Genomic DNA, 11,854 nt, shown 5'->3' on the forward strand with positions numbered 1-11,854 from the left:
TTCTTTGCATTTAATTTTTGATAGTTTGATTAATATGTGTCTTGTCATGTTTCTCCTTGGATTTATCCTGTATAGGACTCTCTGCACTTCCTGGACTTGGCTGACTATTTCCTTTCCCGTGTTAGGGAAGTTTTTGACTATAATCTCTTCAAATATTTTCTCAGACCCTTTCTTTTTCTCTTCTTCCTCTGGGACCCCTATAATTTGAATGTTGGTACGTTTAACCTTGTCCCAGAGGTCTCTGAGACTGTCCTCAATTCTTTTCATTCTTTTTTCTTTATTCTGCTCTGTGGCATTTATTTCTACTATTTTATCTTCCAGGTAACTTATCCATTCTTCTGCCTCAGTTATTCTGCTATTGAGTCCTTCTAGAGTATTTTTAATTTCATTTATTGTGTTGTTTGTCATTGTTTGTTTGCTCTTTCTTCTAGGTCCTTGTTAAACGTGTCTTGTATTTTCTCCATTCTATTTCCAAGATTTTGGATCAACTTTACTACCATTACTCTGAATTCTTTCTCAGGTAGGCTGCCTATTTTCTCTTCATTTGTTTCGTCTGGTGTGTTTTTACCTTCTTCATCTGCTGCATATTTCTCTGTCTTCTCATTTTGTTTAACTTACTGTGTTTGGGGTCTCCTTTTCTCAGGCTGCAGGTTTGTAATTCCCGTTATTTTTGGTGTCTGCCGCCAGTGGCTAAGGTTGGTTCAGTGGCTTGTGTAGGCTTCCTGGTGGAGGGGACTGATGCCTGTGCTCTGGTGGGTGGGGCTGGATCTTGTCCTTCTGGTGGGCAGGGCCACATCCGGTGGTGTGTTTTGAGGTGTCTGTGAACTTAGTATGACTTTAGGCAGCCTCCCTGCTAATGCATGAGGTTGTGTTCCTGTCTTGCTAGTTGTTTGGCATGGGGCATCCAGCACTGGAGCTTGCTGGCCATTGGGTGGATCTGGGTCTTAGTGTTGAGACGGATATCTCTGGGCGAGCTCTCACTGACTGATATTACATGGGGCCGGGAAGTCTCTGGTAGTCCAATAGCCTGCACTCCACTCTCCCACCTCAGAGGCTCTGGCCCGACACCCGCTGTGCACCAAGACCCTGCTAGCCAGTAGGCTCAGAAGAAAATGAAGAAAAAAACCAAAAAACAGATAGAACCCCAATCCAAATGGTAAAAGCAAAACTAAACAGGGAAAATCACACAAAGAAACATACACATACACACTCACAAAAAGAGAAAAAAGGAAAAAAAATTTTAAATATAAAATTAAAAATAATAATAAAATAAAAAATAAGGAAGAGAGCAACCAAATCAATAAACAAATCCACCAATGATAACAAGCATTAAAAACTAAAGTAAGATAAACATAAAACCAAAAACAAATCAGACACAGAAAGCAAACCCCCCAAATCTACAGTTTCTCCCAAAGTCAACCTCCTCAAATTTGGGAATATTTGTTGTCTATTCATGTATTCTACAGATGCAGGGTTTATCAAGTTGATTGTGGGGATTTAATCCGCTGCTCCTGAGGCTGCTGGGAGAGATTTCCCTTTCTCTTCTTTGTTCGCACAGCTCCTGGGGTTCACCTTTGGTTTTGGCCCCACCTTTGCATGTAGGCCGCCGTCAGGCATCTGTTCCCCACCCAGACAGGAGGGGGTTAAAGCAGCAGCTGATTAGGGCTCTCTTGCTCACTCAGGCCAGGGAGGAGAAGGAGTACGGCAGTCATAATTGGAATGCAGGGCGACCCTGCGGGGTCAGAGTCTGGGATGACATTACTCCAGCCTGAGGCGTGCTGTGTGTTCTCCTGGGGAAATTGTCCTTGGATCATGGGACCCTGGCAGTGGTGGGCTGCACAGACTCCGGGGTGGGGGTGGGGGTAGTGACCTGCGCTTGCACACAGGATTCTTGGTGGTAGTGGCAGCAGTGTTAGCGGTTCATGCCCATCTCTGGGGTCTGAGCTGATAGCCGCAGCTTGCGCCCATCTCTGGAGCTTGCTTAGGCAGTGCTCTGCCTTTGGTGGGCACATGGAGCAGGAATCCCCTCTCCTCACACACCCCAAAACAATGGTCTCTTGCCTCTCCGACAGGTCCAGACTTTTTCCCGGACTCCCTACTAGCTAGCTGTTATGCACTAGCCCCCTGCAGGATGTCTTCATGCAGCCAACCCCAGTCCTCTCCCTGGGGTCTGACCTCTGAAGCCTGAGCCTCAGCTCCCAGCCCCCGCCCTTCCTGGCAGGTGAGCAGACAAGCGTCTCAGGTTGGTGAGTGCTGGTGGGCACTGATCCTCTGTGCGGGAATCTCTCCGCTTTGCCTTCTGTACCCCTGTTGCTGCGCTCTCCTCCATGACTCTGAAGCTTCCCCCCTGCCCACCACCTGTCCCCACCAGTGAAGGGGCTGCCTAGTGTGTGGAAAGTTTTACTCCTTCACAGCTCCCTCCCAGAAGTGCAGGTCCCATCCCTATTCTTTTGTCTCTGTTTTTTCTTTTTTCTTTTGCCCTACCCAGGTACATGGGGATCTTCTTGCCTTTTGGGAAGTCTGAGGACTTCTGCCAGTGTTCAGTAGGTGTTCTGTAGGAGTTATTCCACATGTAGACGTATTTTTGATGTATTTGTGGGGAGGAAGGTGATCTCCGTGTCCTACTCCTCTGCCATCTTGAAGGTCTCCTCCAAAAAAAATTTTTTTATTTCTATTTTTTGGAGTATAGATGATTTACAATGTTGTGTTAGTTTCTGATGTACAGCAAAGTGAATCAGTTATACATGTATCAACTCTTTTTTTAGATTCTTTCCCCATATAGGTCATTACAGAGTACTGAGTAGAGTTCCCTGTGCTATACAGTAGGTCCTAATTAGTTACCTATTTTATATATAGTAGTGTGTATTTGTCATTCCCAATCTCCCAATTTATCTCTTCCTCCACCCTTACACCCTGGTAACCATAAGTTTGTTTTCTACATCTGTAACCCTATTTCTGTTTTGTAGATAAGTTTATTTGTACCTTTTTTTAGATTCCACATATAAGCAATATCATATGACAATTGTCTTTCTCTGTCTGACTTACTTCAGTCAGTATGACAATCTTTCGGTCCATCCATGTTGCTGCAAATGGCATTATTTTGTTCTTTTTTATGGCTGAGTAATATTCCACTGTATATATGTACCACATATTCTTTATCCATTCATCTGCTGATGGACATTTAGGTTGCTTCCATGTCCTGGCTATTGTAAATAATGCTGCAATGGACATTGGGGTGCATGTATCTTTTCGAATTATGGTTTTCTCCAGATATATGCCCAGGAGTGGGATTGTTAGATCATATGGTAGCTCTATTTTTAGGTTTTTAAGGAACCGCCATACTGTTCTCTATAGTGGCCATACCAATTTACATTCCCACCAATAGTGTAGGAGGGTTGCCTTTTCTCCACACCCTCTCCAGCATTTATTGTTGGTAGATTTTTTGATGATGGCCATTCTGACTGGTATGAGGTGATACCTCATTATAGTTTTGATTAGCATTTCTCTAATAATTAGTGATATTGAACATCTTTTCATGTGCTTTTTGTCCATATGTATGTCTTCTTTGGAGAAATGTCTATTTAGCTCTTCTGCCCATTTTTTTGATTGGGTTTTTTGTTTTTCTGACATAGAGCTGCACGAGCTGTTTGTATATCTTGGAGATTAATCCCTTGTCGGTCGCTTAATTTGAAAATACTTTCTCCCATTCTGAGGGTTGTCTTTTCATATTATTTATGGTTTCCTTTGCTGTGCAAAAGGGTTTAAGTTTCATTAGGTCCCATTTGTTATTTTTGTTTTTATGTTCATTACTCTAGGAGGTGGATCCAAAAAGATACTGCTACAATACTGCCTATGTTCTCCTCTAAGAGTTTATAGTGTCCAGCCTTACATTTTGGTCTTTTAAAGTTTTATTTTATTTTTATTTTTATTTTATTTATTTATTTTTGGTTGCATTGGGTCTTCGTTGCTGCATGAGGGCTTTCTCTAGTTGCATCAAGACGGGGCTACTCTTCATTGTGGTACGTGGGCTGCAGTGGCTTCTCTTGTTGTGGAGCTCAAGCTTTAGGTATGCAGGCTTCAGTAGTTGTGGAAGTTAGGCTCAGTAATTGTGGCTCATGGGGTTTAGAGTGCAGGCTCAGTAGTTCTGGCACACAGGCTTAGTTGCTCTGTGGCATGTGGGATCTTTCCAGACCAGGGATCAAACCCGTGTCCCTGCATTGGCAGGCAGATTCTTAACCACTGCGCCACCAGGGAAGTCCCTACATTTAGGTCTTTAATCCATTTTGAGTTTATTTTTGTGTATGATGTTAGAGAATGTTCTAATTTCATTGTTTTACATGTAGCTGTCCAGTTTTCCCAACACTAGTTATTGAAGAGACTGTCTTTTCTCCATTGTATATTCTTGCCTCCTTTATCATAGATGAATTGACCATAGGTGCATGGGTTTATCTCTGGGCTTTCTGTCCTGTTCCATTGATCTATATTTCTGTTTTTGTGCCAGTACCATACTGTTCTGACTACTGTAGCTTTGTAGTGTAGTCTAAAGTCAGGGGGCTTCCCTGGTGGTGCAGTGGCTGAGAGTCTGCCTGCCGATGCAGGGGACACGGCTTCGTGCCCTGGTCCGGAAGGATCCCACATGCCACGGAGCGGCTGGGCCCGTGAGCCATGGCCGCTGGGCCTGCGCGTCTGGAGCCTGTGCTCCGCTACGGGAGAGGCCACAACAGTGAGAGGCCCGCGTACCGCAAAAAAATAAATAAATAAATAAATAAAAAATAAAGTCAGGGAGCCTGATTCCTCCAACTCTGTTTTTCTTTCTCAGTATTGCTTTGGATTTGGGATCTTTACTGTTTCCATGCAAATTTAAAAAATTTTTGTTCTAGTTCTGTGAAAAATGCCATTGTTAATTTGAGAAGGATTACATTGAATCTGTAGATTGCCTTAGGTAGTATAGTCATTTTGACAATATTGATTCTACCAGTCCAAGTACATGGTATATCTTTCCATCTGTTTGTATTATCCTCAATTTCTTTCATCAGTGTCCTATAGTTTTCAGAGTACAGGTCTTTTGCCTCCTGAAGTTTTACTTCTTCTTTTTCAATTTGGATTCCTTTTATTCCTTTTTCTTGTCTCATTGCTGTGGCTAGGACTTCCAAAACAATTTTGAATAAAAGTGGTGACAGTGGACATCCTTGTCTTCCTCCTGGTCTTAGAAGGAATATTTTCAGCTTTTCACCATTGAGAAAGATGTTACCTGTGGGTTTGTCATATATGGCCTTTATTTATTATGTTGAGGTAAGTTCCCTCTATGTCCACTTTCTGGAGAATTTTTATCATAAATGAATGTTGAAAGGAGCACTATTCTTTTAAGAAGTTACATGCTAGAGATAGAAGAAAGAGGAAAAAAATTGATTTTTACAGTTGGGCAGGCACTTGCATCTTTGAGGAGCTCTGGTTAATGTGTAATGTAGATGTACAGTGCACATTAGGGAGGCAGGAGGCCCAAACAAATACACACAGAGAATTTTGTGTTTAATTTTTTCTTGTCCTGCCTTAAAATATAAATTTTATTTCATCACTGCATATCAACATAGATGATTCTCAAGAACAAATTGTTGAGAGAAAAATTCAAGTCACAGAGGAAAAACACAGTATGATTTCATTTATACAGAGACCAGAGAAACACAGACCCAGATAATATATAGTGGTTACATCTTGGGCAATGGGGAAAGGGAATGAAGTAGCTTCTAAGGTACCAGTGACTTTCTATTTCTGAATTGGGGTGGATGATCCTTTTATTAGGATTCTCTAAACTGCGCAGATACCTTTCGAAAAAAGGAATGAAAACAAAAATTTTTAAATTACAGCCATCATGGTGGAGTTTGTGTTTCATCATACCACAGCAAAGCCTGTGGCACATTTGCCAGAGTTTATGGACTCCTGATCCACAGGTACCTGAGATTATAGCAATATCTGGGTATTACTGTACTTACAGCATACATTTATAGTGTACCTTTGGCCAAGGTTCACTTTTATTTGCAAGTGGCAGAAACTAAACTCAAATTAATTTAAACACAAAAGGGTATCTATAGGCTGTGTAACTGGGAAATGCAAGATTGCTTCCAGCTTCAACTACAGCTAGATTCAGAGTCTCAGATGATGTCATTGGAATAATGTCACAAACCCACAATTCTCAGCATTTTCTTCTCGCTGCTTTTGGCTTTATGCTCTTACAGGCTTTCTCCAAATGGTGGCAATGATGGCCATCTGCCACTATAGACTTATTTTCCTCACAGCAGCAGAAGAGTGCCTTTTCTTCAGCACAAATGTCCCAAAGAGGGCTGTGATTACCCTTGCTTGGTTCCTCCCCATGATCAATCTCTGCTGCCACAGATTGCAGTATCTAGCTAGGTCTGCACCATCTGTTTATTTCCTGAGGTGATGATGGTGGTGGTGGTATATGCAGAAGTGTACCCCTGATGGAGAGGGGTAGGAAATCAGCCCCACAAGAAATGGAGTCCCCACAAGAAAGCAGGGAGGAAATGTCTACTGGGTAGAAATGACTATCATAATTCTCTGGCAATACTAAAGTGGCCTGTCATGTCCAGCATCATGTGTTTGTTGCTCACAAGAATAATTTCAGATCCTCAATAGGCACTCCTGTTTCAAATTCTTAAACTTTGGAATCAACTCCAAGAAATTATCATCCTTCTTATGGTATATGAACCATTTCAGTACCTGGATCTGGCAAGTATCCAACAATATTATAGTTCAAGGATTAGCTCTATTCTAAAATTAATATTCTATAGTTCTAGAATTTCTCAAGAAAGTCATGTATTACAGCATACATAATGTGACATTTTACGATTTATGCAAAATGATTCACAAATTATCTTAACCAATGGCCCCACACCGTCAATGCCAATAGCTTTTCTCTTGGCTTAATTGCTTGCTCGTGGACTAATTATTTTACTTTGTTTAAAGCACGTATTGCTGCCCAGGATACCAGACAAGTGCTAAAAATTTCAGACTAGATTTTGGAACTCATTTAGAGATAGTTTTGTCCATTGCCTCCCCAGTTTTCTTCCCGCTTTCCATTTTGCTTCATTAGCTATTAAACTCTTATTCTCTACCTCCCACATCATCAGAGCCATTTCATCATGTTTGCAGAATTTGATGTCCAACGTGTGTTGTGTTGAAGGCAGTATGTGTGGTGGTTAGGAGATCAACTTTAGAGACAAGTAAAAGTAAGCTCAATTTCTAACTCTGTTACTTGCTGGCTGTGTAGTCTTGGAATAGATCACAATGCTTACCTTGTAGGAATTTTGCAAAGAATAAATGAGGTTATTTATGAAAAAAGTTTAACACATTCGCCGGCATATAGGAAACATTTAATAAATTGTAGTTCTTATTGTTGATCCTCTTCTCTTTACAAGGTGCTAAAATTGCTATTTTTTTTTCCTTTGAAATATTCATTGTATTTGAAGTTTTCTATTTCCCCCCATCCTTTATTCTAGTTTCCTACCTTTCGGTCACTGAAACAAAATTTCTTTCTACAATGAAAGATCCTGAAATAATGCAGTACCTCACTTGAAGAAAAACTGATTTAGAGAGTAAAATGAATTTGTCGAGTCAGTTTTGTTTAGAGTTGTTATTAAAATTTGGCAGTTACTAAGTATACGATACAGGAAGAGACAATCTGACTATAAAATACATAGACCACCATAACTGTGAAATTTTAGAAACTTACAGGAACCCTAGGTTGGATTTCCTTATCATTGTTGCATGAGTTTCACAACATATTTATGAAAAAGAAAAAAGGTGAAGAAAGGGATATTATGAAAAGAAAGGAAACATAAAAGTTGTAAATATTTTATTGCCACACTAAAGAATATTTTTAATTGGAGTTGTGCATGAATATGGTACCTGTGTGATTAACTTTCTGTATTGAATTGATAAGTGCTTTTAAGTTGAGAAACACTGCCCCAAGTCTATATTACACCATGTTTATGCTTTTTTGTCTGTAAATTTAAACAGATATGCTGCTAAAGGTACCAGATTTTACTGCAATATTCTTATGATTCTGAATCTATTATAAAATAAGTTTTAGAAACATTCCTGATGCCATTAACAAAAGAACCTTGACAAGTGAAGTGTTCCTTTTACTTTTACCCGTTTAGTTACATACAGTCACATTCTAGTTGAAAGTTAGTCATAACTTTAAAGGTTTTCCATTAGTATTTCACATTTGTTGAACATTATAAATTGGAAAATTTTGGTTATTATTGCAATATCCAGATACTGAAAATGTTGGAAATTATAAAGGATGAAAATATTAGTTGTGTCTCTGACCAGTGAATATTGCTTCTAGTGGATTGAAAAGAATCATTTTTTAAAGTCATGCTTGTTCAATGAACCTAATGTTTATTGGAGTAAGACTGTCACTATGCATATTAAAAATAGTTGGGCTGAATCTCATACCCATTCAAAGATTTCTCAATTAAATGCTGATAAACTGGCTAGCCTCCTCTCAGTTTAGACAAAAGCTAAAAGATTAATTCACTTCAGCTACCTCTTGTTAAGTATTTGTTTTCAGCAATGTAGGGCAGATGACCAAAGAAAGGAATACATGGCTGAAAGAAGGATTAGGGTGGTAGAAATGGTTGTTTCATGTTTCAAAGAGTGTTTTCAATCTTTTATTCTTTACAACTTAAGCTGCTTATTTTGTTTGACATGTTTTTTCAGCGACTGCTGTTGATAGCACCTCTTTGTTTTGGATATCTGCTTTTATTTTCTTTCAGACTTTGTTGGCTTAATCTCTTTTATAATTCCAACTTTTCCTTACCTTTAACCTCCACCTGGCTTTTGATGTATCCTTTTTTCTGTTGCTCACACAGGAAAGCTAACTTTTTTTTTTTCATAGAAATTCTAGCTAACAGCTTGAGGGCACTGGTGGAAGAAATATAGTTGCAATGACTCCATGGTTACAATAATTGTGCCTTCAGACCTCCTGGAAAGAGTTTCCTTTGGTAAATGCCTCTGGTCTAATAGACCCTAAAGAACTAAAGAATCTCTCTCTGGCGTGTGTGTGTGTGTGTGTGTGTGTGTGTGTGTGTGTGTGTGTGTGTGTGTGTATGTATGGACCTCTCTACATATGTCTACATGTATATACCACATACAAATATATATATATCATAAAAACAGAAATATAGATGTGAAATAAGATCTTCACACAACAAAGCACACAAATCAAATTAGTGCCAGCCCACAACAGAATATCATGTCTGTCTAAGTAGCATGTTAAAGAAAGTCTTGTCTCATAAAACCATCTGGGGTGGATTTATTAGAAATGTCATCAGCACCACAATTCTTTCTGCATATTAGTTTCATTTCAATGTTTATGAGGCCATATGTGTCAACCTGGGCTCTTACATAATCATTGAAATTTATACTTACAAATTTATGAATCTTGTATATTCAAATATTTTTATATACTTATGAATTTATGTATTTTACAACAAATGAAAAATGCAGGAGATTTATCTATACATATGATTTCATCTATGTAAAGTATACAAAAAAGATTAGAAGAAAATACATAAAATGATAACGATTGTCCCTTGTATTTTTCCTTCATTTTATTTTCATGTCATTTTCAAATTCTAAATAATTATCTTTACAATTTGCAGAAATTAAATAAGACATTGTTGGGCTTCCCTGGTGGCACAGTGGTTGAGAGTCCGCCTGCCGAAGCAGGGCACACGGGTTCGTGCCCAGGTCCGGGAAGATCCCACATGCTGCGGAGCGGCTGGGCCCGTGAGCCATGGCCGATGAGCCTGCGCGTCCGGAGCCTGTGCTCCGCAACGGGAGAGGCCACAACAGTGAGAGGCCCGCATACCAAAAAAAAAAAAAAAAAAAGACATTGTTTTAACATATTCATATAGCTGTATGGTGATTTCTAGTATGTAATGACTGTTGTAAAGGTTAGCAGTCCAAATGCAATAATTTAACATTCTATATGTAACTGTACATTTCAGTTTATTTATTTCTTTTCTTTTTTTTTTTTTTTACGGTACGTGGGCCTCTCACTGTCGTGGCCTCTCCCGTTGCGGAGCACAGGCTCCGGACGCGCAGGCTCAGCGGCCATGGCTCACGGGACCAGCCGCTCCGCGGCATGTGGGATCTTCCCAGACCGGGGCACGAACCCGTGTCCCCTGCATCGGCAGGCAGACTCTCAACCACTGAGCCACCAGGGAAGCCCCAGTTTATTTCTTTTGAAAAAGAAAGTTTATTCCAGAGCTTTCTCAAAATATGAACAAAATGTATTAAATCGAAGTGTAATAACTTTAAAAAAGTGGTCTCCAAACTTTTTTGCATACTATTTATTTCTACATTAAATATGTGTATTACTGTACTAATATATAATGTACATTATGCAATACATAGACATTTTTAAGGGTGAAATAAAAATATAAATCGACATTTATTTAATTGTTTCTTCCGATACCTAGTGGATTGTCTTGTGTAGCCCTGAAGGACACACACGAGACTTTGGAGACCATTGCCTTAGAAAACTAAAAAGTCAAATAACTTAGGGTTTTACATTTATTTACATGATGTGTTCCTTTCCATTTAAAAAAAAAGATGTGAGAGTAAATCATAGAAAGAAAATGAGAACTAAAATTTGCATGTCTTTGGTGCTAGATTTTGCATTCATTTTTTTGAAGTTTGTGTTTACTATTTAAGTTCAAAATTTGGCATTCGCTGCTTAAAATTATGTTTCATAGAATTTTATAGGAAAGGCTGGAAGTATAAATGAAACTGTCAGGCACAGCCCATGAACTAGAAAATGTGCGCAGGGCAAGGTTAGGCTGTGTATAAGATACACTCCAACACATAATCTAGAGAGCTGTCCTTGGGCAAAGACGAGCACCACTGGTTTGAATTAGATGAGTGTTTGGCTGCTTCTTTTAGCCTCCTAGTACACTGTTCCTCAGGAATAAGCAAATAGTTCAAGGAATTCAAGCAGGAGCTCAAAAAATATTTCCAATCTCTGTAGTATCCATTTTTTAGCAGGCATACGGATAAGGGGATGGGAAATTAATACTGAGTCATGTACAAGGGAGAAAAAAATCTAATATCCCTGAAGAAAAGAAACCTTGTTCACTGATGCAAAAAAAACATTATTAATAAATTTATATTTAATAAACCAATCAATGTTAGCTCAATATTCTAAATAGAAAGGATCAGGGAGGTAATAAACTGAAAGAAAAACATAACCATTTTTTTGTTTTTATTTTGAAAGTGTTTAGATCAGATTTGTAGTATGTACATACGAGTGGATTATCTCCAAATCTATGTTAAATTAATAATCAACTACACCTTCACTTTTAGACTTGTCAAAATTACTTAAGAGAAGCAAAATGAGCAGATTTAATTTTTATCTGTCTGCTCATTGGATATACAAATAAGTAATGAAATAAGCAAGAACTAACACCCACATTTGTTCATCATTTTTTATGTCATCCAGTTGGTTGGCTATATTAGCATAATACTTCCTTTTTAAAAGATTTATTGGGGGAAAAATGCTATCAGCAACATGTTTTGGACAATTCAGGAAACTAGAATGGACTATATTGTTAAATTTCTTGGGCATAAATATGGCATTGTGGTCATGTAGGAGAATACATGCTGAACTATTTAGTAGTGAAATGTCACGGTGCCTGCAACTTATTTTCAAATGGTTCAGAAAGTGAGAGAGAGAAAAAAACAAATTGGTAAAATGCTAACAAGTGGTGAATCCAGGCAAAGAATATATGTAGATTTATTATACTGTTATTTCCTTTTTTTCTGTAGA

General features: G+C 38.8%; 1 long non-coding RNA gene across 1 annotated transcript in view; it reads left to right on the plus strand.

The window, feature by feature from the left end:
* The window catches only part of LOC114487202 (uncharacterized), a 30,774-nt gene extending 28,559 nt beyond the window's left edge, over positions 1-2,215 (plus strand). Inside the window, exon 3 of the long non-coding RNA XR_003682085.2 lies at positions 2,073-2,215. This is a non-coding gene — a long non-coding RNA (uncharacterized lncRNA). The remainder of the gene's footprint in view (positions 1-2,072) is intronic.
* Positions 2,216-11,854: the final 9,639 nt, after the last annotated feature.

This window comes from Physeter macrocephalus, chromosome 11 (genome assembly GCF_002837175.3).
Source record: "Physeter macrocephalus isolate SW-GA chromosome 11, ASM283717v5, whole genome shotgun sequence".
NCBI lineage: Eukaryota > Metazoa > Chordata > Mammalia > Artiodactyla > Physeteridae > Physeter > Physeter macrocephalus.